General features: G+C 52.5%; 2 pseudogenes; both read left to right on the plus strand.

Annotated features, from left to right (window-relative positions):
• The first annotated feature begins 564 nt into the window (after nucleotides 1-564).
• On the plus strand, nucleotides 565-9,002 carry LOC130862927 (BRISC and BRCA1-A complex member 1-like; annotated as a pseudogene).
• Nucleotides 9,003-10,601: 1,599 nt separating this feature from the next.
• LOC130863142 (ankyrin repeat and LEM domain-containing protein 1-like) lies at nucleotides 10,602-13,866 on the plus strand (annotated as a pseudogene).
• The last annotated feature ends 10,439 nt before the right edge of the window (nucleotides 13,867-24,305 follow it).

Below are 24,305 nucleotides of genomic sequence, written 5' to 3' on the forward strand. Positions count from 1 at the left end.
GTCAAGATATGTAAAATAAGAACAAAAATAAGCCGGGCGGTGGTGGCACTCGCCTTTAATACCAGCACTTAGGGGCCAGAAAGCACTTGGGAGTTCAAGATCAGCCTGGTCTACAAAGAGAGTTACAGAACAGCTAAGACAGAGAAGCCCTGCCTCAAAAAAAAAATCGATCAATAAATAGGTGGATAGATATAGATAAATAAACAAACAAACAAGCAGAAATAAATAGTTGAGAGAGCCTTTAGCAAACCCAAGCCAAACCCTATCCTGTCAATCATCAATCAGCCCCACCCAGGTCAGTTTCCTGCCCTATCACAGCAGCATCTTTGACAACTGTTGTCTGCTGAATCCAGAACTACAAGCTCCCCCCAATCTTGCTTAAGTCAACTCTGGACCACACCCATTCCCAATAGTACCCTATCTCAGTCCCACTCCTGCCGGTTATACTCTAATTTATATCTCCGGGATCGCCTCAGCCTATCAGCGTCCAGGTCCTGAGGTTCCTGGAACTACATTTCCCAGAAGACGTCACGGCAACTCCGCACAAACTTCCGGTCAGGAAGATGCCGGCTATCTAGAACCCTGTGACTGACTGGCTGCGGTACCTAGGCTGCAGAGTGGAACCTGGCTGTGTGACCGCGCGCGAGCTTTCTGTCGCTGTGATCAAACTTCGATCCGGCTTGCTGCAGCTCTAGGTTCGTTCTGCTTGAGGAGCTGGGGTCTGTGGAGTCCCGAGTCGGAGACATCGCAAGAAACGTGCATCTATTCCGCGGTAGGCGACTTGGATGGGCGTCTGCCTCCCACAGACCTGACCACCCAAGTCCGCGCCAAGCTCTCGTGCACGATCCAGTCACTCACGCACTGTAGCCTCGGGCGACAGAAACCCAGACACAAGCTCGCCAAAGCCAGCAAGGCAAGTGGGGCGCTCAGGAAAGGCTTCAGGCACAGCTGGATCCAGGCGCCCAAAAGTGGCTTAGGCGGTCAGCCAGGCGTCTCTTCGCGCAGGCGCCGCCCCAGGTGGAAAAGGGGGCATGAAAAGCCTTCAACTGTATGTTCTCAGCTTGGCAAACCCATTAGGTCTCTTTTCCTTTTCTGTCTCTTGGAACTCTCAAGTGTGGGAGCCACTGAAGGCCTTACTGGGTCAAATACCCATCTCTGAGTATTGCCGGTGACCAGGCAGCTGTGTTTATTGGCCCAGTGAAGGGCAGAGACAGTGTTTGCCCTGTTACAAGAGGTGTAAAGCTAAGATTGGGGCACAGTTCATTTGATGGAGTGCTGTGGCTCTGGGTGGAGTGCTTACCCAGCACGCATGAGGCCCTGGGCACCACATACAGCAGGTGCTACAATCTCAACATGCAGAAGGTGGATGCCGAGGGCCAAGGTTACCAGGTCACTCTAAGCCATGTATGTTATGTATGAGTTAGCGGCCAGCCTGGGCTACACGAAACTGTGTCACAAACAAAAAAGAAGGCAAATGAAAAAGCTGTTATTTACTTCTCCTGTGGGTGGTTCCTGGCCTCACTCTTTTATTTATTGAGCTCTACATTTTTCTCTGCTTTCCTCCCTGTCTCTCCCCTCCCTCTATCAACCCTCCCCCAAGGTCCCCATGCTCCCAATTTACTCAGGAGATCTTGTCTTTTTATACTTTCTACTTCCCATGTAGATTAGATCTATGTAAGTCTCTCTTAGCGTCCTCATTGTTGTCTAAGTTCTCTGGGATTGTGGTTTGTAGGATGGCTTTCTTTGCTTTATATTAAAAAACCACCTATGAATGACTACATGTGATAGTTGTCTTTCTGTGTCTGGGTTACCTCACTCAAAATAATGTTTTCTAGCTCCATCCATTTTCCTGCAAAATTCAAGCTGTCGTTATTTTTTCTGCTGTGTAGTACTGCATTGTGTAAATGTACCACATTTTCCTTATCCATTCTTCGATCAAGACACATTTAGGTTCTTTCCAGGTTCTGGGTGTGACAAACAAAGCTGCTATGAACATAGTTGAGCACATGTCCTTGTGGCATAATTGAGCATCCTTTGGATATATACCCAAAAGTGGTATTACTGGGTCTTGGGGGAGGTTGTTTCCTAATTTTCTGAGAAATCACCACACTAGCCGGGCGATGGTGGCACACGCCTTTAATACCAGCACTCGGGAGGCAGAGGCAGGCAGATCTCTGTGAGTTCGAGACCAGCCTGGTCTACAGAGCTAATTCCAGGACAGGCTCCAAACCCACAGAGAAACCCTGTCTCGAAAAACCAAAAAAAAAAAAAAAAAAAAAAAAGAAATCACCTCACTGACATCCAAAGAGCCTGTACCAGCTTGCATTCCCACCAGCAATGCAGAAGTGTTCCCTTTTCCCCACAACCTCTCCAGCATGAGCTGTCATCTGTGTTTTGGATCTTGACCATTCTTACAGGTGTGAGATGGAATTTCAGAGTTGTTTTGATTTGCATTTCTCTGATGACTAAGGATGTTGAACATTTCCTTAAGTGTCTTTCAGCCATTTTAGATTCCTCTGTTGAGAGTTCTCTGTTTAGGTCTTTACTCCATTTTTTTTAATGGATTATGTGTTCTTTTGGTGTCCAATTTCTTGAGTTCTTTGTATATTTTGGAGAACAGACCTCTGTCTGATGTGGGGTTAGTGAAGATCTTTTCCCATTCTGTAGGCTGTCGTTTTGTCTTATTGGCCATGTCCTTTGCTTTACAGAAGCTTTTCGGTTTCAGGAGGTCCCATTTATTAATTGTTTCTCTCCGTGTCTGTGCTGCTGGGATCCTATTTAGGAAGTGGTCTCCTGTGCCAGTGCATTCGAGTGTACTTCCCACTTTCTCTTCTACAAGGTTCATGTGGCTGGCTTTATGTTGAGGTCTTTGATCCATTTAGACTGGAGTTTTGTGCATGGTGATAGATATGGATCTATTTTCATTCTTCTACATGTTGATATTCAGTTATGCCAGTACCACTTGTTAAATATGCTTTCTTTTTTTCCATTTGATATGTTTTTGTTTCCTTGTCAAAAATCAGGTGTTCGAAGATGTGTGGATTGATATCCGGGTCTTCTATTTGGTTCCATTGATCCTCCTGTCTGTTTTTATGCCAATACCAGGCAGTTTTCAGTACTGTAGCTCTGTAGTAGAGTTTGAAGCCAGGTATTGTGATGCCTCCAGAAGTTCTTTTATTGTACAAGATTGTTTTGGCTATCCTGGGATTTTTGCTTTTCCATATGAAGTTGAGTACTGTTCTTTCGAGGTCTGTGAAGAATTTTGCTGGGATTTTGATGGGCATTGCATTGAATCTGTCTTGGCCTCACTCATGAGGGAGCCGTTCTGCAATGAGATTCCCACGCAGCAAGGGGCTCATAGCTCAGCTTCTGGCTTTAGTAACCAGTTGCTTTCAAAAACTCTTAACGCAGGACCCTGGCTTCCGCTATCCCCTCTCCATCCAAGCACCCGGGAGCCATGGAGGTGGCTGAGGCCAACAGCCCCACTGAGGAGGAGGAAGAAGAGGAGGAGGAGGAAGGGGAGGAGCCGACACCCGAGCCCAGGCCTCATACTCGCTCCAACCCTGAGGGGGACTAGGACCGGGCTCTGGGAGCCCAGACCAATGTGGGCAGCCGCAGCTAGGGCGAGGGTGAGGCGGCCAGTGCAGATGATGGAGCACCCAGTGTCCCAGGAGCCGGGCCCAAGCCCTGGCAGGTACCAGCACCAGCACCTGAGGTCCAGATTCGAACACCACGGGTCAACTGTCCAGAGAAGGTGGTATGTCTTGGTCGGAGATGAAGGGATGGGGTCCTCAGACAGGCCACTCCTGCCTTGTGAGAGTCTCTAAATTGCTGCCTTATTTTCCTGTGGGTTCCAGGAGCACCACACACTTGGTGGTTTAAACATATTTTTATGTGTGGCACCTGGACCTCCACATGTGTCCCCAGCCCCTCCCTGGGGGGTCCTAAGCAGGAGCTCCATCCCTGAGCCACACCCCCAGCCCCTCACTGGGAGATTCTAGGCGGGGGCTCCACCCCTGAGCCACGCCCACAGCCTTTCACTAGGGGACTCCAGGCAGGGCCTCCACCCCTGAGCCACGCCCCCATCCCCTCATTGGGAGATTCTAGGCAGGGGCTCCACCCTGAGCCACGCCCCCATCCCCTCACTGGGGATTCTAGGCAGGGGCTCCACCCTGAGCCACGCCCCCAGCCTCTCTTGAGCACTATGTCTGGGTCCCACCCTAGCTGTCTTAGCTCTGTCTGGTTTCATCCTATACTCTGTCTTCTGTTTGTGTTTCAGATCATCTGTTTGGATCTTTCAGAGGAGATGTCTGTGCCAAAGCTGGAGTCCTTTCATGGGTACGTGGCACTGGGCTTGAATATGGGCAGCTCAGAATGCATAGGGACCTTGTTACCCAGTAGGATCTAGGTGTCCGTGACACAGATTCAGGGCTTGTGGCCTTCTAGGCTTCTGTCCATATGTGTGACACTCTTAGGAGCCTAGTGATCCTGGCGTGTGTGTGTGGTGGGGGCTCAGGTTGATGGGGCAGGCCACTGTCAGGTGAGTTCTGTGTGCCCCTGGCAGGTGTAGTAGGTGTCACATCTGGAGAGGCCTCAGGGCTCTGTATGGGATAAGAAAAAGACCACAGGAGCTGGTGGCACAGCCCTGCCATCTCAGCACTGGGAGGTGGAGATGGAGGAATCAGGAGGTTTGGGCAGTCAGTAATTTGGGTGCCAGTTTGGGTTCCACAGCAGACTTGAGGCTAGCCTGCACTCTATGGTGAGTTTGAGGCTAGCCTGCACTCTATGGTGAGTTAGAGGCTAACTTGGTATATTGGTCTGGGTGCTCTAGAAGAACAAAGCTGATGAATGAATGTGTATACATACGCAATTATATATATAGATAAATACAATTATAAAGGGGATTATTAGAGTGGCTCACAGGCTGTGGCCCAGCTACTCCAACAATGGCAGTTTGCTAAGGGCAAAGTTGTTCAGTGCATGAGGCTGGGTGTCTCAGCTGGTCTCCAGTATATGCTGCAGTCCTGAAGAAGCAGGCCCTAATGACAGTGAAGGAATGGACTTGCTAGTGAGAGCCAGAGCAAGCAGGCAAAGCCAAGTGTTCCTTGTCCCTGTCATTTACATAGGCTGCCAGCAGCAGAGGGCGTGGCGCAGGTTGAAGGTGGCCCTTCCCACTTCGGAAGCTGTGTATGAGAAGTGGGAGATCTGTATTAGAAGCGGGTCTTCCCACTTCAATGATTTAATTAAGAAAAGAGTGCCTCAGCCAGGCAGCGGTGGTGCACGCCTACAATCCCAGCACCTGGGAGGCAGAAGCAGGTGAATTTCTGAGATATCAAGGCCAGCCTGGTCTACAGAGTGAGTTCCACCTGTGTCTGCCTCTTGAATGCTGGGCTTAAAGGTGTGTGCCACCACCTCACATCAAATTTATCAATATATTTTTGAGACTTTCTCATGTAGCCCAGCTTAGCATTGAATTCACCGTGTAGCTAAGGATGGCCTTCAGCTCCTGATTCACCTGCTTCCACCTCCTGAGCGCTGGGATGACAGTGTGCTGGAGAGGAACCCTCAGCCACATGGCTGCTGAGCTGCTACAGGCACTTCACCCACTGAGCTGCAGGCACTGCACCTGAATCCCAGGCCAGCAAAGCTCAGGGGTTTTGCTCAGTGAAATCACAAATAGAATGAATATTTCATGTATGATATTATAGAAATTACATACAAGACCCAACATGCAGCCAGGTGTTGGGGTGCAGGAGAGTCAACCTAGCACTTAGAAGCTGAGGCAGGAGGATTCCTAGTTAGAGGCCAGCCTTACCAACAAATATCTAGACTCTGTTTCAAAACCACAAAATGAACCCCTTCCCTCAAAAAAAGCATTGACAGAAAGCTGGCTGTTAATCCACAGTGATCCAGACCCACAGCCACCGAAAACCCAGGCCGCCCAGAGTGGTGGAGGGGTGGGTGTCAGCGAGCCTGACTCCAGGGGACATCCACTGCAGCAGGGCTGGCATTCAGTTACCTAGAAAGTCACAACCCTGTCATTCACCTGGTGGCTCCCCCAGAATTGAGGATGCAGTAGATGTGGCAGGAGAGGGGAGCCCTGGAGGGTCTGCAGGGGGTTAAGGCTACCACCCACTTTATGATGATTGAAAGGCAGCGGGCTTAGAGAGGTGCTGTGCTGGTGGGAATATACGTCTACCCCAGGGGTCACACTGCCTACCCCAGGGGTCACACAGCTACCCCAGGGGTCACACAGCTACCCCAGGGGTCACACTGCCTACCCCAGGGGTCACACAGCCTATGTAGGGGTCACACAGCTACCCCAGGGGTCACACTGCCTACTCCAGGGGTCACACAGCTACCCCAGGGGTCACACTGCCTACTCCAGGGGTCACACAGCTACTCCAGGGGTCACACTGCCTGGCCCCAGAGGTTCCCGTCATCTCCCAGGATCCAGGTCAGAAAAGGCCCCTGCCTCCGAGCTGGCACCTCGTCCTTAGCGTTTCTTCAGATCTAGAAGGTCTCTTCAGTCTCATGTGAGTGGTCACCCAGAGTGGGGATGCCTTGGTTCCTTCCCCAGCCAGGCGCAGAGTTGAGGTTGCCCAGTGTGTGTGTGTGTGTATGTGTGTGTGTGTGTGTGTGTGTGTGTGTATGTCGAGGGGGTGGGCAGCCTGGGACAAGATCCTGTGTCCAGCGGTGGGGCTTGAATTTATTAAGGCTTTTAAAGAAGTCATACGGGTTTCATTATGTAGTTATTTTGTGTGCAAGCACATGTTCCACGGTAGCTGTGTGGGTCGGGGGAACTTGTGAGAATCCTTCTCTGCTTCCTCGCGTGGCCCTGACTGCAGGTGCCTCTAGCCCCGGCGCTGTCTCTCTGGCCCTGGCTTTAACATGCAGGACTGCTAGGATCGTGGCTGTGGGATTCAGCTGTGATAGGTGGGGTTCCGGCCACTGCTTGTAGGCGGCTGAGGACCCAGCTGTCTCCCCCTTCCTCTGTAGCCAGCAGAAGACTGAGCTGCCAGTCACAGAGAATGTGCAAACCACCCCCCCCCTACGTTGTGCGCACCATCCTGGTCTACAGCCGCCCTCCCTGCCAGCCCCAGTTCTCCCTGACTGAGCCCATGAAGGTAAGCCTGGAGGGAAGGGAGGGCAGTGGTTAGACACCAAAGGGGACCTCCCGGGACCACAGGCTGGAGTGCACCCCATCCTGGTCTCATTCACTGCAGAAGATGCTCCAGTGTCCCTACTTCTTCTTCGACATCGTCTGCATCCACAATGGCACCGAGGAGAAGGAAGACAAGAGGAGGTGGAAGGTGAGAGAGACATCACAGTGGAGTCTGACTTGGACCTGCCCCGGCGGTCATTTAACAGCTGCTCCCTACATTCCACTTTGAGTTGGTGGTGACTGACTTGGGAGGCTGTGGCCTTAGCAGCCAGCCACACCATTCCTTGCACCTCCTCCTGACTCTACCCTGCTGCACTGTCTGCCCGCAGAGCCCTCCCCTCCCAACTTCTCCAGGCCTTACCGTTCTTATGCTCGGACTTGCCCTGTGAGCGGTTTCTAATACCTGTGAGTTTCAGTTTACAGACTGCAAGGTGGGGTAGGTAAGGCGCCTGCAGGCAAGCACGAGGACTCGCACTCAGTCCTGGGACCAGCATGGTGGGAGCACTGACTCCCAGGGGTTATATCCCGACCTCTATATGCCTGCACATTCTCACACATGTACCCACACACCCATGCACACCTGTGCGTGAGGCACCTGAAAGGCTGAGGCAGGGGTTGTGACATGATAGGGATGTTGTGTGACAAGACGTTTCCTGGACAGACACAGCACTCACCCCTGAGAGGAGCCCACAGCACACCAAAGTACAATGGACACCACGACGTCCAGCTTGATGAACCAGTGAACTTACTGGGGTTGCTTACAGGAATAGGGTGAGGGGTCACCTACAGGAGCAGAAATGACAGCTACATCACCAAAGCCCACACAGCAGGACTGACAACTCACAGACTGGGAGCCTGGAGCACACTGCACAGCCTGCAGGCTGGAGAGTGTCCCGTCCACATAACTCTGGTCTAATCTCTCCAGGCCGCTGAGGAGCTCCTTACCCCAGCAGGGAGGGGCCTAGTGAATCTGCTCAGTTTCAGGGACTTCCTGAAGCTGTTTGGAGTTGTTTGCCTTCCTGCCTAAGGAGCTTCCCTGCAGGGTAGAATGTTTATCTCAGAGAAAACTCTGGACTACAGAGTGAGGCCTTGTTTGAGGGACTAGGAAATGCGGGTGGCAGGTGCTGCTGTGGGCACTCCCACGCCTTCCCCTCTGGTTTGGATCAGAGTCTCTTGTTGCCAAGGCAGCCACCTTGCAAGGGAGAGCACTGGGATGCAGGTCATGTCCTGCTGCGTTCAGCTGTCCACCTAACTGTGTGTGGGGGGGAAGGGGAGCACTTACCTGGCAGATACTTTACTCACCCAGACCCCTCTCGCCAGCCCTTTGGGCTTCTAGGGTGCCCAGGTCCTGGCTGCTTGGTGGGTGCCAGCCAATGTTTGCTGACTGCCTTAGTAGTTTCTGGCCTGACCAACTCCTCTTCACCCCTCAGGAACCACTCTAGATGCCCCTTCTTCTAGGACGGCCTCCAGGGGCAGGGAGGGCCTCTGCGGGCTAATGCCAACCCTGAACAGCCTCTCCTTGGCCCCCACAGGATGTATTCTCCTTCATGGGCAGCTTGGACACCAAGGGCACCAGCTACAAGTATGAGGTGGCACTGGCTGGACCAGCCCTCGAGCTACACAATTGCATGGCCAAGCTGCTGGCCCATCCACTTCAGACGCCTTGCCAGACCCATGCGAGCTATAGCCTGCTGGAGGATGAGGAGGCTGGTGAGGGCGAAGCCACCGTGTGACCCGTGGCATTTCTGCACCGTTCAGGAGCCCGGTGCACCCACACCCACTCCTACTGTGTCTGCTGTAAATTCTTCCTGGGACCAGTTTGTCACCAGAATAAAAATCTGAGGCTTCTGAGCCTGCCTTCTGGTCATTTTAGGTTCACCGAAACAGAAAACAGGAGCTGAACTGAACAGTCTGCCATGGCTTCTGGCTCGGCCGGATCCATCTCGGTGTCCTGATGCCATTGTGACTTGGGCTGTTCTCTCCCTCTGACTGGTGTTAACTGCACTTTGCAACCTCCTCTTCACCCTACAGAACCCACCCCAGACGTCCTTTCCTCCAGAGACAGGGGTGATCTTTTGCACGCAAGACCGGCGTGGCCCCCACAGGAAGGTCCTCCTGGACACCCAAGGGTCCCAGCTCCAAGTGGGAAGCGGGTTGGGGTGACATCTATTACCCCACCACCCCAACTCTTCTGCAGTACTGTTTGGACCTGTGTGGCCTCACCATGAGCGATCACCACCCAGGGGTCTAGGATGGGGACATTTGGTGGGCGCCCCAGAAGAGGAAGGCAAACCTGGAGTCCCTCCTGCCTTCCCAGGTCAGGCCACAGAGGTTCATCCACTCCACCTTCTCAGTTGATAGAAACCAAAATGGCAGTGGGTGGGAGTTGGGCTCACTTTGATGTGGGAGACAGAGGCGGGAGGATGGCCAGTTTTAGGTCAGCAGGGGCCACATCGAGAAGCCTTGATTCAAAAGGATTATGAACAGAAATAGACCGGACCTGGTGATGATTCATCTGTTCAGAGGACTGGTTGTGCGTGCAGAGAACCTGGGTTCGATTTCCACGTTTGGGCTCACAGCTTACGTTCCGGGCAATCCGATGCCGCTTCTGGTCTCCATGGACACCAGGCACACATGGTACACAGACAGGCATGCAGGCAAAACACCCACACACTTAATTTTAAAAAGTAGGTCAGCTTGATTAAATGTTTTCTGGCCTCTTCATTTATTTGCCACTTAGTGTTGAGTCCTGTCTTCCATTTGCAAATAAGGAAAATGCAGCTCTTTAGAAAACTTTATTTAATTAATTTGTGTGCGCGCGCACGTACGCTTGTGCAGGCTCACAGCCAAGGCACACATGTGTATGTTAGTCTGTTCTCTTTCCAATGTCTGCGTCCTGTGGTTGGGATCAAACGCAGGTCCTGAAGCTTGGCAGCAAGCACCCTTATCCGCTGAGCTGTCTCCAGGCCCTGGCGAAGACCTTCCTCACAAAGCGACGGTGACAGCCAGCTCCGCTGGATTGAAAGTGCACGACGCTGTTCCTCAGGAGGCAGATCCCAGCACTTGCAGACTGAGGCAGAAGGATGGCCCTGAGTTCCTGGACAGCTTGGGCTAAGTCTAGGATACCCAGTAGTTTGTTTTGTTAAAGGCAAAGAGAGGTTCTGCTCTTTATCCCAAGCTCCCCTGGAATTCGCGGTAATCTTCCTGGCTCAGCTTTCCAAATCTCGGAATGGGACCCCAGCTGAGCGCACCGCCCGCTCTCCAGTCCCTGAGGTTTGATGGTCCAGGACACACCTTGTCTCCATCAGCAGCTTGGGGCGACCCGGGTCCAACCAGGTCTTTCCCAGAGGCAGGGCTGGGGAGTCGGGGGCGGGGCTGCGCATGCGCAGAGGTCGCCGCGCGAATTTGAATCCGAGGGCTGTGACACCTCTGGGACATGGCCGATGCTGCCCGGCAACTGTTGGTCGCACTGCGCAAGGAAGATCCGCGGTGAGCGCGGGACGCTGGTCCTCCCTTGCCTTCTGCTCCCCGGGCGGCCAAAGGGCTGATGTTGGCTGTCACCGTCCCCCCAGGGCTGTGGAGGAGCTGCTGCACCTCGGGGCGGACCCCAGCCTTGTGCTGTTGGATGGCGTGGCGGCGGTGCACCTGGTGGCCCGAGCTCGCCGTCCGCGCGCCCTGCATTGCCTCCGGATCCTGCTGCGCCAGGGCGCTGACCCCAATGCTCGGTGAGGCGCCGTCCCGGTCACCGTGGTGCGGTGGGTGTGACTTGGGGATCCGGCGGCGCTGGGCATCAGGCTCCCGGGTCCCAGGCGTCTGGTCTAGGAGGTGTCTGCTCCCGAGGTCGTGACTTGGTCATTCTGGCACTCTGGAGGGTGAGGCAGGAGGATGATCGTGAGTTAGAGTATCAACTTTCCCCTCACCCCCATTGGTAGTGGGCACAGGGGGCTGAGGCAGAGGGAGCAAAGAGTTCAAGGCCTGGAAAAGGAAACTCCTCCTCTCTCCCGGGGTCCCAGGTCCACTGAGGCGCTGACACCCGTGCACGTGGCTGCCGTGTGGGGCTGTCGTGGCGCCCTGGAGCTGCTGCTGAGCCGAGGGGGCGACCCGAAGCTGCGAGACCAGGTCAGGATCCCACGCAGCGCGCGCGGGGCGGGGTGGGGGGTGGAGGAGGGCGGGCCGTGGGCGCCCCCTGCTGAGCTGACCGTGCCTGTGCAGGACGGGCTGAGGCCACTGGACTGGGCTCTGCAGCAGGGACACCATGACTGCGCACTCCTGCTGCAGGAGCTGGACACGCCCACCCGGACACCCTGGAGCCAGCTGGTGAGCAGGGCTCAGGGGGTGCAAGGAACCTGTCACCGCGCTGCCTCACTTCTGGGGGTCAGTTCCATCTGCCCATTTGCCATCTGTCAATCACTATCCATCGTCTCTCAATCATCTTATCACCTAACTTTTATCTGTCATCTATCTTGTCTATATCATCTGTTTATATATTTATCTGTCTGCTTAGTTGTCATCTGTCTATATTTTAGAGAAGTTACCTGTAGCCCTGGCTGGCCTTGAATCCACCATGGGTCGAGGACGTGTCTTTGTGAGGTCTCCTGGCATCTTTATACCTCCGTGTTTGGCACCGGTCTCAGAGCAGCTCATGCGCAGAGCTGAGCTGGCAGCTGCTCGTGAGGTGGCGGTGGAGCCCGGGAGTCCCGAGGCCACTGGGAGTGAGGACTGCAGCAGCGATGCCTCCTTTGTCACTGCATCGGAGGACTATCTGCAGCCCCAGCGCCCTGCGGGGACACTGGGGCCCCGCAGCCAGCCTGTGGCAGTCTGGTGGGGCTGAGGCAGCTGGGAATGGGGTACTGAGCTGCCAGCTGCAGGCCCTGACGTTGACCACAGGGGCCACCAATGTCCCATCCCTGCCAGGTGACGGGGACTCGGGGGCCTTGCATCCACACGGCTCAGTGCCCCCCATGTCCGACCTGCAGCTGCTCCAGGCCTGCGGGCACTGGGCCACAGTCCTGGCCCGGTCACCCCTTTCACCCGTGGACACTACTTGCGGCGGCTGCAGGAAGCCCATGCTAGCCCGGGTGAGCTGGGAATCCCGTGGCGGTGTGGAATCCCGAGACCTGCCTGTTAGCCCCACCGTCCTCACCGGCTGTCCTTCTCAGCTCTGGCTCGGTTTCCCCTTCCCAGCTGTTCCAGGGCACAGCCCAGAACTGGCGGAGGTGCTGAGAACAGGCCACGTTCCCCACTGCCAGGCGGATGAGGCCGCCCTGGCTCAGCACTTTCAAGGGCCGGATCCCAGGAAGAGGTGGCGGGGAGGCGTCACCAAGTCCAGCTTTACATATCTTCTTCTTGACCCCAGGTATGATGGTGACTGTAAAGCTGGGGCTTGGGATTAGAGGGATCTTGGCTCCACAGGGTCCGCCCTGACAGAGGTGGGGAAGGGTTGGATTGTTCCTTGCTGGTGGCTTCTGCCTCCGTGAGGGGGGGGGTACACGACTGTGAGCACGAGGCCTGGGTTGTTCCAGGGAGATTCTGTACACACACACACACACACACACACACACACACAAGTTGGTGGGGATTTATTTATTTTTGATTTGCTGTGTGTCCCTAGGGAAGGGACTAGCCTTCTCTGTTAATTGAGTCAGTTCCGGCTGTGAGTACCCATTTCATGGCTTATAAAATAGGGGCCCCTGGATGTGGGTTCAAAAGGGCCCACGGCTCTGGGGACAGCGGTCATCTTCTCTCTCTGAGACGTCCTTCCTCCCCCACCACACTTTTTTAAACGTTTTATTTTCTGTGCGTGTGTCTGTATGTGCACATGTGGAGGTCTAAAGGTAACTTCTGGGAACTGATTTTTCTCCTCCATCGTGTGGGTCATCGGGGTTGGCAGCGTCAGGGTTGGCAGCTGGCTCCTTCACCGTCTGCACCACTCTGTTCCCAGGCAGACGCAGGGACTGCCTGCCCGAGCCTCCTCCCTCACACTGGCCGAGTGTCTGCAATGTTTCGTGGGAGCCATCTTCTACGTGGGCAATGGGACCCGTGCCCGGCCGGATGCCCACCTCTGGGAAGCCCTCGGCTACCATGAACGCCCAGGGAAAAATGTGAGGACAAGGGGCAGGAGTGGTCAGGCCTGCCAGCCTTCAGACAGTCGGAGGGCAGAAGGCTTAGGACCCGACTCCTGATTCCACCCCCCAGGCCTGTCCCAAGGTTCGCCGGATCTTAGACATCTGGGCCAGCGGCCGCCATGTCCTTTCCCTACACTGCTTCCAGCACACGGTGGCCATGGAGGCGTACACGCGGGAGGCCTGCCTGTTGGACGCCCTAGGTAAGGGTCGGGCTTTTAGGGCTGAGGTCTCAGGGAAAGTGAGCTCTGAATTCCCTCACTGTTCATGTTCATTCCCATGGTGGGTAGTTACTGAGCGCCACCTGCATACCTAGAACACGCCTGTCGAAATATAGTTTGTGCCGCTGGTTGTGGAGGAGGGGTGGGTGGAGGCCACGCCATGACTTTGCCTCTGATCTGTCCAGGTATCCAGACACTGACCAACCAGAAACAGGGCCACTACTATGGAGAGGCTGCCTACTGGCCACCCACGAAGCGGCGGCGCTTGGGGGTGTATCTGCTGCACCGCGCTCTGCTAGTTTTCCTGGCTGAGGGGGAAGGAGAGCTGAGGCCGCAGGACATCCAGGCCCGAGGCTGAGTGCTGAGGACATGATCGTGAAGCATGAGCCATGGGGTCCCCAGCTGGGTCCCCAGCTCTGGCTTTAGAGGCTTGGTGTGTGTATGTGTGCTGAAGTGTGTGAGTGATGCTGCGTCTAGGTGCTCCTGGATAGGTGGTGAGCTCCCATTGTGTGTGCGGGGCAAACCAGCCGAGGGACAGAAGGGCCTCTAGAACGATCTACTTTCAGGCCAGACGTGTTAGTGGTGACCTACCACCACAACCTCGGGAGGATGGGGCAGGAGGATTGCTAGTTGGAGATCAGCCTGGAGACTGGAAACTGGCATACATTTGTATTCGGTTAGAGGCCTCTGAGTGTGTTTAGTGGCGACAATCCTTCCCCCGTGGGTGTCCACCCTCCAGGGCCCAAATATGCTCTTGGGAGAGCATCGAGGGTCAAGCAAGGCTGCAGAGCTCAGACTGACTGGGAGCGGAGTGTGTGTGCATGTGCGTGTGTGTGTGTGTGTGTGCTGGTGTGTGTGTGTGTGTGTGTGTGTGCGCGCGCGCGCGCGCGCGAGTATGCCTATAGTGTTCCTAGGAATGCCTTACCCCTCCGCAGTCCTGTGCTGTGTCTAGCCCCTTGCCCTCTAAGCATCCAGGCAGCCTGAGGTTGTGGCCTGCCTCTCCGGTCCTCACCCTTCTCCATCACCAAGTGGCTGCCTTCCTCCAAGAGCTTCAGGAAAGCCCACAGCAGGATCTGCAGGCACATGGGGAAGTCCCTCCTGCTGTCTACCCTTCAGCCCCACCCAGATGGATCTCCCGGATGGCCCGCCACCCTGCTGGAACCTCACCAGGTATTCATTCACTCGGTTAACACCCATTAAGCGCCTACAGTATGCCTGAGGTAGGACTTCTCAACCTTGGCTCTGTGGACCGCTTGAGGTTGCATCTCTGCTGTGGAACATCGCGTGTGTGTTGTAGGGTGCTGGGCGTCCCCCCTTTCAGGATACAAGGGAAACTCTGCCCTCTTCCACCAGAAGGTTGCCCACCTGTCTTGGGTTACACCACCTGGAAGCGCCACTGAGGAAGATCAGTCCTCCAGATCGCCCAGCTGACAGCCCTGCCCAGGCAGAGACCACGCCCACCATAAGTCACACCCACTTAAAGCAAGCCATAGCAAGGCTTGTAGCCTAGGAACCATACTCACCTGGAAGCTGTGGAACTGCGGCCGCCCCCTTCACTTGGACATAGATTGAGGCATCTGAGGGCCATGCCTCCCGGTGCCACGCCCCCAGATTCTCCATGCAGTTGGCTGCTGCTTCGAAATGGTGGACATCTATTTCACTCAGATGCTACCTGATGGCTGGTTGTGGCCAAGAAACCAGGTTCCTAGCTCAAATACTTTTTTTGTTTGTTTTTCTTTTGCTTTTTTTGAGACAGGATTTCCCTGTGTTGTCCTGGCTGTTCTGGAACCCGCTCTGTAGACCAGACTGGCCTCAAACTCACAGAGATCTGCCTGCCTCTGCCTCTGGAGTGCTGTTATTAAAGGCGTGCGCCACTGCCTGGCTCCAGCACAAGTTCTTTTCGATTATTTTTATTTCATGTGCACTGTGTTTTTATCTTCATGTATGTCATATGAGGGTGTTAGAGTCCCTGGAACTGGAGTTATTGTTATGAACTGCCATGTGGGTGCTGGGAATTGAACCCTGATCCTCTGGAAGAGCACCTCAATGCTCTTAACCGCTGAGTCATCTTTCCAGCCCCAGCACAAATTCTTTTTTTTTTTTTTTTTTTTTTTTTGATTTTCGAGACAGGGTTTCTCTGTAGCTTTCTGGTTCCTGTCCTGGAACTAGCTCTTCTAGATCCGCCTGCCTCTCTTCCTGAGTGCTGGGATTAAAGGCGTGCGCCACTACCGCCCAGCCCCAGCACAAATTCTTAATGTCACCGTGGAGCTTGCAAAAGGAGAATCAGTCGGTAGCAAGGGTTTAGAGCCACAAGGGCCTGAGATGTCTGGGTGCTGGCCTAGCCTGCAGGAGGCTTTGGAGGTGTAGGGGATGGGGCGGGGGAAGAGAGAAGGAAAGAGGAATATTGTGATAGGTGTGTGCCTGGCCAGCCTGAGTTGCACGTGGAACTCGGTCTCAGTATAATATAACACTGACTTTGTGGTTTAGTGTCCTTAGACAAGGGTCTGGACATTTCTGCTCATTGCCTTCCTTAGAAAATGTTTTGGGGCCGGGCGGTGGTGGCGCACGCCTTTAATCCCAGCACTCGGGAGGCAGAGGCAGGCGGATCTCTGTGAGTTCGAGACCAGCCTGGTCTACAAGAGCTAGTTCCAGGACAGGCTCCAAAACCACAGAGAAACCCTGTCTCGAAAAACAAAAACCAAAAACAAAAAACGAAAATGTTTTGGATACCTTGAGCTAGCAGAGCAGGATTGTAGAATCCTGCCAGGATGTCAGGAGTTCAAAGCCAGTTCAATATGCAGTGTGTTTACAGTCACCTTCAGGTTGCTCACAGAGCACAGCTGCTGCACTGTCTCCATGCTGGGAGTGCGGGCCCAGCCTGTCATGTTGCTGTCTCATGCAGCCTGCGGTGCTGTCTCCCTCTCCTGCCTCATTGTTTCACCTGCATTTGGGGACAGTCCCCAGGGGACCTTGTCCTTTTGTGTCTGGAGTTTCCTGTGAGGTCAGAGCTACCCTGGCCAGGAGTTTAGATGCCCGGCAGAAGGAGCACACTTTGAGTGGTGGCTGATTGGCCTGGGGTGCCAGGATCTGGGGTGCAGCTGCTGCAGTGCCCTGTTTGTCTTCCTGGATGGGGGCAGTGGCAGCTGCAACCTCAGGACTGAGGATGTGCCCTGCAGCAGTGTCTGACAGCCCCAGCTCTCACTTTAGTGTGTGTGTGAGTGTGTGTGTGTGTTCTATCTGACAGCCCCAGCTGTCACTTCAGTGTATGTGTGTGTGTGTGTATGTGTTCTATTTGACAGCCCCAGCTCTCAATTCAGCATGTGTGTGTGTGTGTGCTTGTGTGTGTGTATGTGTTCTATCTGACAACCAACTCTCATTTCAGAGAGTGTGTGTGCATGTGTGTCTGTATGCTTGTGTGTGCTTGTGTTCGTTCTGACAGCCCCAGCTCTCACTTCAGTGTATGTGTGTGTGCTTGTGTGTGTGTTGTCTGACAGCCCCAACTCTCATTTCAGAGTGTTTGTGTGTTTTTGTGTGTGTGTTGTCTGACAGCCCCAACTCTCATTTCAGAGTGTGTGTGTGTGCTTGTGTGTGTGTGTGTGTTGTCTGACAGCCTCAGCTCTCACCTTAGAGTGTGTGTATGCACACGCATGTGTTCGCATTCTACATCTCCCTCTCCAGGGGTGGGTAAACTTTGATCCTTTCTGCTGGACAGGTGGTGAGCACCCCAGGTGGGTGGAAATGAGCGTGTGTGGAACAGAAGTTACTCTAGAACGTTCCACTGCATCTCCAGGCCTGTCATCCTTGGGGACAAGCAGAGAGGAAGTATCTTGGCTTACCTGCTGCTGGGGAGAAGCACGCTGAGGGGAAGGCTGTGATGCTGCTGTTGGAGGTTCCAGCCTGGTTACACCTTGCTGCCACCGTGGACAGAGAAGATGCACGGTCCATGCTGCAGACTAGCTGATCCTGGGCTAGTTCTCTTCACTTTTACACAGTTCAGGCCCCTGCCCATTGTGGAAGCTCTTATTTTTGGATTGTATTTTATTTTAAATATTTACTTATTTATTTATTATGTATACAATATTCTATCTGTGTGTATGCCTGCAGGCCAGAAGAGGGCACCAGACCCCATTACAGATGGTTGTGAGCCACCATGTGGTTGCTGGGAATTGAACTCAGGACCTTTGGAAGAGGAGGCAATGCTCTTAACCTCTGACCCATCTCTCCAATCCCCTGGATTTTATTTTTTAGAAAAAAGAAATTGCTTGCTGCTAGTGCAACTCAGGTGATAGACAGCGAGTGCTGCGCCTTTTCCCAAGGACGGCGCAGGGAGGTGCTTAGCTTAAGTCTGCTCTGTTGAGCTAAGAGGTGGTAGTGCACACCTTCAGTCCCAGCCCTTGGGGATCAGAAATAGAGAGATCTCTGAGTTCGAGGACCAACCAGGGCTACAGAGTGAAACCCTGTCTTGAAAAACCAAACAGGAAAGAATTCTGTTCTGAGGGCTTAGGGGTGGCTCTGAGGTTAAGACCACTGGCTGCTCTTGCAGAGGACCTGGCTTTGGTCCTCAGCACCCTCATGGTGGCTCACAGACATCTGTAACTCCAGCTCCAGGGGACCTGACACTCTCTTCTGACCTTCACAAGCAACTGCAATCATGTACACATAATACATTTAAAAATAAAAGTTGCTGAGCTCGATGGCTGTCTCAGGGGTTTATTGCTGTGAAGAGACACAATGACCACAGAGACTTTTTTCTTTAATTTTTTTTAAAAAAGTATGTTTTCTCATCTTACATACCAATTCCAGTTCCCACTCCCTCCCCTCCTCCTGCTCCCTCCACCTTCCCCTGTACCCCACCCCATCCACTCCTCAGAAAGTGTAAGGCTTCTCATAGGAAGTCACCAAAGTCTAGCACATTGCTTTGAGGCAGGACCAAGACCCTCCCCACTATATCTAGGTTGAGCAAGGTATCCATCAAAGAGAATGGGATCCCAAAAGACAGTTCAAGCACTACGGATAAATCCTGGTCTCACTGTTGGTGGCCCTGCAGTCTGCCCCAGCCTTACACCTCACCCACATGCAGAGGCCTAGTTTGGATCTATGCTGGTTCCCCTGCTGTCAGACCAGAGGCAGTGAGCTCCCATTAGCTCAAGTAGCTGTTTAATTGGGCATCCCCATCATGGTCTTGACCCATTTGCTCCTATTATTTCTCCTTCCTCTCTTTGACTGGACTCTATGAGCTCAGCCCAGTGCTCCGCTGTAGATCTCTGAATCTGTGTCCATCAGTTGCTGGATGAAAGTCCATCTGACTATAGGGCAAGGCAATTTCAGGTATCTCCACAGTTGCTTAGGGTCTTAACTGGGTTTATTCTCGTGGATTCCTGGGAATTTCTCTAGTGCCAGGTTTCTTGCTAGCCCCATAGTGGCTCCCTCAATCAAGATATCTCTTTCCTTGCTTTTCCTCTCTGTCCTTTTCTTCATGGTGGCCACTGGGAGGGTGAGGTACAAGGACCAGATTGGAGGCCAACCTAGGCTACTTACTGAGTCCAGTTGGCACCTATATATGTTCCAAGATAGGGTTTCTGTGCTCTGGTTGTCCTGGAACTCATTCTGTAGAACAGGCTAGCCTTGTACTTGGAGATCTGCCTCCTAAGTGGTGGGATTAAAGTTGCGCACCACCTGGCATAACTGGATATCAACATGTAGAAGAATGAAAATAAACCCATATCTATCCCCGTGCACAAAATGCAAATCCAAATGGGTCAAAGATCACAACATACGTTCAGTTACACTGAAACTGATAGATGAGAAAGTCGGAAGAGGCCTTGAACACACAGGAGACCACTTTCTAAATAGAACACCAGTAGGACAGACACTGAGAGCAGCAATTGAATGGGACCTCCTGAAACTGAGAAACTTCTGTAAGGCAAAGGACACGACCAATAAGACAAAGCAGCAGCCAACAGAACGAGAAGATCTTCACCAGCTACATCTGACAGTGTTGAGCTACAAAATATATAAAGAACTCAAACCAGGGGAGGTGGTGCACGCCTATAAGTCCAGCACTCGGGAGGCAGAGACGGTGGATGTCAGTGAGTCCGAGGCTAGCCTGGTCTACAGAGTGAGTTCCAGGACAGCCAGGACCGTTACACAAAGAAATCCTGCCTTCAACCCCCCCCCAAAAAAAAAACAGAAAAAAAAACCACAAACAAACAAACAAAAAACCCAAATAGTCCAATTAAAAAATGGGACACAGATCTGAACAGAAAATTCTCAACAGAAGAATCTCAAATGGCCAAAAGACATTTAAGACAATGCTCAACATCCTTAGTCATCAAGGAAATGCAAATCAAAATGACTCTCAGGTACACCTTACACTTTCAGAATGGCTAAGATAAAAAACGTGGATGACAGCTTATGCTGGAGAGGATGTGGAGCAAGGGGAACACTCATCCATTGCTGGTGGGAGTGCAAGCTTGTACAGCCACTTGGGAAATCAGTGTGGTGGTTTCAGATAATTGGGAATCAATCTACCTCAAGACACAAGTATCCCACTCTTGGGCACATATCCAAAGAATGCTCAATCATACCACAAAGACATTTTCTCAACTATGTTCATAGCAGTCTTATTTGTAATAGCCAGAACCTGGAAACAACCTAGATGCCCCTCAACTGAAGAATGGATAAAGAAAATGTGGTCCATTTACACAGTAGAGTACTACTTAGCTGTAAAAAACAATGACATCTTGAAATTTGCAGGCAAATGGATGGAACTAGAAAAAAACTATCCTGAGTGAGGCAACCCAGACCCAGAAAAACAAGCATGGCATGTACTCACTCAGAAATGGATGTTAGTCATACAGCAAAGGATAACCAGGTTACAATTCACAACCCCAGAGAAGCTAGGTAAAAAAGGGGGACCCTTCTGCTTGATGGTGGCCATTCCTTTTAATCTGAGCACTCGGGAGGCAGAGACAGGCAAATCTCTGTGAGTTTGAGGCCAGCCTGGTCTATAGAGGGAGTTCCAGGACAGGCTCCAAAGCTACAGAGAAACCTTGTCTAAGGAAAAACAAAAGACCCTAAGAGAGACACACACGGAGGGCCCCAGGAAAGGAAAACGGTTAAGATCTCATGGGTCAACTGGGAAGGGGAATCAAAGGGAGGGGACCTGCGATGGAACATGAGGGCAAGTTCGGGAGTGATGGAATGGGAGAGCAATGAAAGAGATACCTTGATAGAGGGAGCCATTAAGGGTTAGGGAGAAAACAAGTGTAAATCCCGAACTCTGGCTCCATCTTTGGAGGCCCCGCCCCTGTGCCCCTTGCACCTTGACACCTCCCCGAGGAGGGTCAAGGTAGCCCGCCAAACCTTGACCCCTCATCTGAGGAGGTCAGGACCACTCCCCCAGTCTATTTAAACTGCTCCTCGCAAAGGCAACGTGTGGTCTTCCCTCTTTTCCTGCAGTGGTCTTCTCGGTTCCCCTCGGGGCCTCCCAAGAACGCAGGAGTTCTATTAAACCTGGATATCTTTTAATTCGGCTTGTTTTGATTTGGCTTGATTGGGATTGTGTCGACAGAGAACTCGTGTTAGAAAATATTTCTAAGCCCAGGTGCTAGGGAAATTCTCAGGAGTCCACAAAGATGACCCCAGCTAAGACATCTAGCAATAGCGGAGAGGGTGCCTGATCTGGCACCCCTATAATCAGATTAGTGAGTACCCTAATTGTTATCATAGAACCTATATCCATCCTGTAACTGATGGAAACAGGTGCAGTGACCCACTGGATTCAGCACTGGGCTGAGCTCCTGGAACTTAAGAGAGGGAGAAGGAATCATATGAGCAAGGAGCTTCAAGATCATGATTGGGAAAACTGCAGACACAGCCGACCCCAGCTAGTGGGAGTTCATGGACTCTGCACTGACAGCTGGGGATCCCGCATAGGACCGAAATAAGTCCTCTGAATGTGGGAGACAGTTGTGTGGCTTGATCTGCTGGGGGGATCCAGCAGTGGGACCAGGCCTTATCCTGGGTGCCTGAACTGGCTTTTTGGAGCCCATTCCCTATGGCAGGATACCTTGCTTAGCCTTGACACAGAGGGGAGGTCCTGCCTCAACTTGGTATACCAGACTTTGTTGACTCCCCATGGGAGGCCTTACAACTTCTGAGAAGTGGTTGGGGGATTAGTAGGGGAGGTGGGGGGCGGGAGAAGGGGAGGGAGGGGAAACTAGGAATAGTATGTAAAATTGAAAAAATTTAAAGAAAAAAAGAAAAAAAAAGGTGTGCACCACCACAGCAAGTTATGTTTTGTTTGTTTGTTTGTTTTTAAGTGTATGTGTATGGGTGCTTTGCCTGCATGTATGTACATCACATGCATGCAGTGTCCATAGAGGCCAGAAGAGGGCGTCAGATTCTCTGGAGTGGGAGTAATAGGTGGTTGTCAGCCACTATGTGGGTGCCAGGAGTTGAACCCAAGTCCTCTGCAAGAGCAGCCAGTGCTCTTAACCACTGAGCCACCTCTCCAGGCCCAGCATTTTAAAACCCAACTTGGGCTCTATTTGAGATTTTAGTAGGAAAATTGAATGGCTACCCAGTATCTTTGGTATGGCTCACAGGGTGTGGCCTTCAAGTGTCTTGAAATGCATGTGAAACACAATTAATAAAAACTCAGGGTCAGAAATTGAGTTTCAACCTGAAGATCAAAAAAGCAAAACAGCCAACCACTGGCTCTTGCCTCTCCCTCAGTCTGAAATGGCGATCCTGCCTCCAGATTTCTCAGAATGAGACTGTGTCTGAGAACTGTCTCCCCCATCTTATTCCTCTGTAGGGCTGGGATTAAAGGTGTGTGTCATCATAACCTGGTCTGTAAGGCTGACTAGAGGGACTGCTTTACTCTCAGATCTTCAGGCGGTCTTTATTTATTAAATACAATTGCAATGCCACTACAGACATGTATTTCTGTGGTTTGTGTAAGAGACATCCCACAGTGCCACAAAGAAACTTATCTGATGCCCCCAGAGAGGTCACTGAGGTGATCCGACCTCTGACACTTCCTGTGTAGGCCCTGCCAGCAAACACCATGCCTGCATTTTGAGGCAAGATCTCAAACACCACAGGCTGGACTCAAAACTCACCATGCAGCTACAGATGACTGTGATCCTCCTGCCTCCACCTTGAGCATTAGAATGACAGGCACCACCAAGCCCAGTTCCATTTATGGAATGCTAAAGGTCGCACCAGGGCTTTGTGTATGCTAGGATACCATCACTGTATCCTCTGAGCTGCAAGCACTGCACCCACTGAGCTGCAGGCATGTACCCACTGAGCTGCAAGCACTGCACCCACTGAGCTGCAAGCACTGCACCCACTGAGCTGCAAGCACTGCACCCTCTGAGCTGCAAGCACTGCACCCACTGAGCTGTAAAAACTGTACCCTCTGAGCTGCACGCTGTCTATCCAATCCACTAATAAGTCCCCGACAACTGGTGCAGCTAGATTTATTTCTTCAACACACTGAATGGAGTTCTTCAGCTCTATTCCAATAAGCTCCAGACAGTGGCCTGGAACTCAGGGCAGGACCCTCTCTCTGCCACTATGAAAGGATGCCCTCTCTCTTCAGGTATGATTCTCTCTGAGAATTTGTTTCTGTTCACAGTGTCTTCCAAGATAGAAACATTCCACCTTGCAAAGAAGCTCCTTAGGCAGGAAGGCAAACAACTCCCTCCAAACAGCTTCAGGAAGTCCCTGAAACTGAGCAGATTCACTAGGCCCCTCCCTGCTGGGGTAAGGAGCTCCTCTGAGACCAGCGGGAGACACTCTCTAGCCTGCAGGCTGTGCAGTGTGCTCCAGGTTCCCAGCCCGTGAGCTGTCAGCCCTGCTGTGTGGGCTTTGGTGATGTAGCTGTCTGTGAGTCATTTCTGCTCCTGTAAGTGCCCCAGTAAAACTCTTTGGTTCACCATGTCGGACTCTGGTGGTTTCTGTAGTTCGGGGTGTTTGGCATTTGGTTCCGTCCACGGTGGGTGACTGGAGTGAGTGTGCTGCATTCCCCAGGAGAAGTTTTGTCACACAGTGCTCACTTTTGATTTTATTCGTGCTGGAGTATACATGTAGTCATGTGCACCACAAGTGCACTCAAATGTCACAGGACAGCTTCTGGGAGTCAGTTCCCATTCTCTGTCATGTGGGTCCCTCTGGTCAAACTCAGTCAGACTTTTGCAGCAAGTGCCTGCACTTGCTGAGCTGCCTTCCTGGCTCTTCAGGAAGCCCCGCCCCACCCCTAGGCCTCCCAGGAAGCCCCACCCTGGCCCCCAGGACCATCGGCCGTGGCCACTCACGTGTCTCTCCCTTACCTTTTAAAGGTCCTCCTATGGTACACTACTCTCTGCCTTGCATTTTGCCAGGGACGGCGAAAAGAAGCAGGGTCAGCCACAGGTTTCCACAAACAAATTAGCATCCTACAATCAAAAGTTGTAAATCTTAAAATGTAGCTGTGGGAGCCATCCATGATAAGCTAAGTGTGGGCAGGTCACCCAAAGGAAGTTCTTTACTTCCAACCATTATCACCTGCCAGAGTAGGACTCAGCCATCGATAAGTTTAAAAGAGGCCTGAGTCTCAGTAGTTTACCCTGAAGCAATACCTGGTTACAGGAGGAACTACAAGCTGAGATTACCTGAGCACCACCCAAGAACAGACAGTCCAAAGGAAATGCCTAACATTCCAACCACTGTAGACAGGGTCACCTGCCAGCACACACTCACCAGGACACCCCTAGACAAATGCCAGCAAATCATGGGTCCTAAACT

Source organism: Chionomys nivalis, chromosome 20 (genome assembly GCF_950005125.1).
Source record: "Chionomys nivalis chromosome 20, mChiNiv1.1, whole genome shotgun sequence".
Lineage (NCBI taxonomy): Eukaryota > Metazoa > Chordata > Mammalia > Rodentia > Cricetidae > Chionomys > Chionomys nivalis.